This window comes from Odocoileus virginianus, chromosome 23 (assembly GCF_023699985.2).
Source record: "Odocoileus virginianus isolate 20LAN1187 ecotype Illinois chromosome 23, Ovbor_1.2, whole genome shotgun sequence".
Taxonomy (NCBI): Eukaryota; Metazoa; Chordata; class Mammalia; order Artiodactyla; family Cervidae; genus Odocoileus; species Odocoileus virginianus.
In genome coordinates, this window is record NC_069696.1 from 16,979,860 (window position 1) to 16,985,257 (window position 5,398).

The 5,398-nt window shown below is 35.4% G+C and overlaps 1 pseudogene; it reads right to left on the reverse strand.

Moving 5' to 3' along the window:
• Nucleotides 1–275: 275 nt before the first annotated feature.
• LOC110146539 (taste receptor type 2 member 43-like) lies at nt 276–914 on the reverse strand (annotated as a pseudogene).
• Nucleotides 915–5,398: the final 4,484 nt, after the last annotated feature.

Sequence of the window (5,398 nt, forward strand, 5' to 3'; positions counted from 1 at the left end):
TTTAGTCTTCCTTTTTTGTACCATCATTATTAATTATAGTCATACACATACAAAGTTTATAAAGATCATAGTTTGTTTTCTGCTAGACGACATATTATTCCCACTTATTTCCTTTCTTTCAGCCAACAGCTCAGCAGCTGCAGAAATGACAGGAAAGACTGTCTTAGTATCTGCTTTCCCCATATCAGGATAAGTGAAGGACATATGATTCCAAAAGCCTGGCATGCCATGATAACTAAGTTGTTTCATTGCCTACTAGAACTCCAATTAGAAATTTAGAGCCAGGAAGTAAATGGCAAATAGAAATAAAAATCCATCTGAATAGAAAATCCATCTGCTTTTATATGGACCTTGGTGCTGGGATCTTGGGATCCTTTACCACTGAGTTGCATCATCCTGAGATGTTTCCACGGGGAAAAGATTGACAACAGAAAAGATGTCAGGGACATAGCAAAGGGTGTGATGTTTACTAGCATGAACAGTCGTATTTCAAAGGTGTAAAATGTCCCTCAGCTTGGTCTTCTGAGTGATGTTTCCTTCATAGTCATTTGTCTGGATAGTCTTATTTACGTCTACATCATGAATTAATAAAACCAAGCAGAACAAATTGGTTCTGCTTTTAATTCTCCATTTTAGGTAAAGAAAAATAATATTGGAGAATTGGCTATCTTGAGCAAATAAAATATGCTGAGGATAGCAGCAAGCCAGATGCCAAAAGAGTTGCTTATTATCCAGGCAATAATAATAATTCTTGCCCCTAAATTGTCTAAAGCTGGGATTAAACACATTTATATACCAGTTTCTTAATGTTACCCAGAGCAAACTGATTCTGGAGACTGCTAGAGCAGTGAGAATCCCATCTGCTGAGGAGATTTTTTGTCTTTTGACCAGTCAATGCAGTTCACCAGTGACATGAAACCACCAGCAAAATTTCTTAGAATAAATTCTATTACTAGAATGGAAAAAAATGTAATAAAGTTATCATCTGTAGAAAAATAGATAAGTCCAATATTATCAGTCAAGATTTCTTTAATATTCTGACCACAGACTCTATATGAGCTAATTTTCCTTGATATGTGGTAAAGTCTTTATTTCTTTTAAATTCTGTGGCCAGTGTCAGGCAGGAAAGCATGAGGTATGCTAATGGAAGAGCTCAATGTTGACATGATGAAAATCACTGTTATTCCCTGGTAGCTCAAATTAACTTCTATTTACACACTTTATGACCTTGCTGTAGCCTGAAATATTCATATTCGTGTTGAAGTGAAAGTTGAATTCTCATTTGCTAACATGCAAATAAAACCATATCCTCTTTCACTGCTTTGCAATTTATTTCTTGTTTCACATCTCCATAATTTGTGTTCATCAGCTTTACTTGTCATACAGTAAAATTTTAAAACCCAATACGTAGAATATACAGTGACTTTTTTGTTAGATGGAACTTGGTCGTAAATAAGATCTTCACCATTATGAATTTCTGTAATGTCAGAATTATGTAGAAAGAATTCAGTCTTTTTCTATCAAAATATCAAAGTTTTCTTGGGAATCCTTATAAGCTGAATACTCTTTAAAGGCTGCTGCTGCTAAGTCTCTTCAGTCGTGTCCGACTCTGTGCGACCCCATAGACGGCAGCCCACCAGGCTCCCCCGTCCCTGGGATTCTCCAGGCAAGAACACTGGAGTAGGTTGCCATTAAAGGCCAGTTGTTGATAAACAGCATTTACATATAGTTTATGGTTTACAAGATCATAAAGGTACACACAGACATACATACCCATATTTCATGGATACAAGTTATTATTGTCCTATAATTTCCAAAATAGAAAATGAGTCTTAGAGAGGCAATCTGCCCTTAAAAAAAACTTTTCTCTCATTCAGGCTTTTCATCCCATTATTAATAGTTATCATATATCTCATGGTTAGGCTTTTGATAAAGTTTCTTTCCTGAGTCTTTTGAAGTATATGTAAGTATCAATTATTTAATTTAAAATATTCAAGAATTCTATAAATATTCCTCAGAAACTTAAAAAGTACATTTAATCCCCACTGTAAAGGCTAGGCTTCTCTCTGCCTAAGTGTTCAGTTTTATTTTCCCTGTTCAGTTATCAGACTATTAAATATTTTAAAGGTTAATAGATGTTACGATGACCTTCTTCCCTTAGATTTTATTCAGTTCCAGCTTTTATACTCTAATTTGTGTGCAGCATAGTATCTTGGAGCCGGATTTCTAGAAAGGATAACCCAGATTCTCTACATCACATGATTCCGATCTTGGACTCAATTTTAAAACAATCCTTTCCCTCATTACAATCCTCAGTAAAATGCAAATGATAACATTATGCTCTTCAGGTGGTCTTTGTGAGTTAGTGTATTATTTGTGTGAAGTACTTCCAGTTGTATCTATCTGGTAGAGAGCAGGCAGAGACAATTCTGACTCATTTAATCACATGTTAGTAGATATTACAAACGTAGCAGGTTTAAAAAGGCAAGATTTCCTCCTGCAGCAACTGAGATACCAGAAATTAACCCTAAAACTGTTATAAATACACCGCAGAGCTATGCAAGGAAGAAGCACCAGCTAAAATTCAGTAAGAGGGGAATCTTCAGGTGAAGAGATGGTCTGTATATTTAATACAATCTCTATCAAATCCTAGAAGGCTATTTTTGTAGAAAGTTAAAAATTATTCCTAAAGTATATATGGAAATGCAAAATGCCCAGAAAAGAAAAGAGAATTAAAAAAAAAAGTTGCAGGATTATAGTTCCTGATTTCAAAGCTTGCTACAAAGCAGCATTAGTCAAGAGAGTGTGGTATTCACTTAAAGATAGACATATGTATCAACGAAACACATCTGGAGTTCAGAAATTGGCCCTTACCATTGTAGTCAACTGGCTTCCAAAAAGATACCATGTCTGTTTAAAGGTGAAATGATTTTATTTTTTTTAAGAAATGATGCTGGAAAAACTGGATATCCACATGAATAAAGTTGAATTTAGATCCTTACTTCATACCTTATGCAAAAATTAAAATAGATCAGAGGCCTAAACATGAATTAACCTATAAAACTTTTAGAATAAAACACAGGAGAAAACTTTTGCAAATTAGGGCTAGGCAGATTTTTAGATACAACAGCAAAAGCATGATGCACTAAATTTAAAAATTAATAGATCAGACTATATAAAAATTGAAAACTTTTGCTTTGTAAAATACACATCTGACTTTTAGATGAGAGCCACAGTAATTAAATCAATGTGGTGTTGCCATTTCCTTATACAAATAAATCAGTGGATAGGTCAGAGTATCTAGTGATTGATCCACACAGTGTGTTAGTTGCTCAGTCGTGTCCAACTCTTTGTGATCCCACGGACTGTCACCCATGAGGCTCCTCTATCCCTGGGGTTCTCCAGGCAAGAATACTGGAGTGGGTTGCTATTTCCTTCTCCAGGGGACCTACCCGACCCAGAGGTTGAACCCAGCTCTCCTGCATTGCAGGCAGATTCTATACCATCTGAGCCACCAGGGAAGCCCCCAATGTGTCTGTATAATGGAATATAATTTAGCCATTAAGTTCTGAAATACACTACAACATCATGAATCTTAAAAACACACTAAATGAAAGAAGTCAGTCACAAAAGACCTCATATTATGATTCCATTTATCTGGAGTCAGAAAATCCACTAAAATAGAAAGCAGATTAGTGGCCACCAGGGGTTGGAGAAGGGGAAATGAGAAATTGAAGTATGTGTCCTTCAAACTGTGGGCAGGATTGAATAGAGCTATCTTTCCTTGTTGAGGATTGACCCACACATGTATGGTCAATTCACCTTCAACAAAAGAGCTAAAACAATTCAATCAAAAATAAATTTCTCTTGATGTAAAGTAATTAGCCTCCAACTAATAAAAATTTAAAAAAAAAAAATAAATAAAATAAATAAATAAATAAATAAAATTAAAAAAATAAATTTCTCTTAAATAAATGATTCTGGGAAATTGAATAACAGTATAAGAAAATTATCTTCAACCTCTACCTCTCATCATTAAAAAAATAACAATTTGAGGTGGTCATAGATCTAAATATAAAAAAATAATGCATCTATAAGAAATTGGATATTTTTGTGACCTTGGAATAAGGAAAGATTTCTTAGCTAGGACTCATATAAGCACACACACATGTGCACACACAAAAAGTTAATAAAAGCAATGATCACTGTAAAGAAACTAGACTATAAAGACACTAAAAAGACAACAAAAATATTTGTTATAGAGAGAACAAACATACATATATATTACAAAGTACACACACACATATATATTATATATTATTTACTATATATATATATATATATTTGGAAAAGGAAACTGCAACCCACTCCAGTGTTCTTGCTTGGAGAATCCCAGGGACAGCGGAGCCTGGTGGGCTGCTGTCTATGGGGTCGCACAGAGTCGGACATGACTGAAGCGACGTAGCAGCATATACATACATATATATATATATATATATATATATATATATATATATATATATATAAAACATTCCTTTAACTCAATACTAAAAGACAATCATCTCAATTTAAGGGAAGTAGGAAAAAGATTTCAAAAGACCCTCAACAAAAGAAGATACAATAAACCAATAAAAAAAGTGCTTAGTATCATTACATACAAGGGAAATGCAAATTTAAACTACAATGAAATATCACTTCAAACCCACTAGGGTGCTGAAAATAAAGAAACTGACGGCCAGATTTCAGCAATGATGTGAAACAACTGGAACACTCATAAATTCCTGCTGAGCACTAAAGAATACAGTCACCTTGGAGAATTATTTGACTGTTCCTAGAAAGGCTACAAATACTGTTGGGCTGTGCCCCACAGACCTACAAAGCCTACACTTGCCCAGTTTTAGAACCAGAAACAGGGCCTGGAGTCAGTAACAGAGACATGAATGGTTTAGTGGATGAAGGAGCTTATATGTCTGAAGCAAGGTCCTGGAGTGACATCCCCCTGTAGCAGATGGCGGGCAGGACATAGCTGCAGGTTTCACAACTGAGGACAAAAGGAGATTGCCGATTGATGTCAGATGGGTTTATTAGTTACCAGGGAAACCAGCAGATGGGCACGCCCCCTCACAACCCCTTTAATAAGCTATTACTAGCTGGGGCCTGGGGCAAGTACATAAAAAAGTCAGTCATGTGCATAACATGTAGGTGAAGCAGGCAGTGATCAGGCAGGGGATGTACAGAGAACAAGAGAATGGCCATCTTCAGTGGCCTGACCACACACAAGCACATTGCCCACTATCCAGCTATTCCACTCTTATATATATATACTCATTGAAAATAAATCAAAGTATGTCCACAAAAAGACTGATACAAGAATGTTAACACCAACTTTACTTATTAA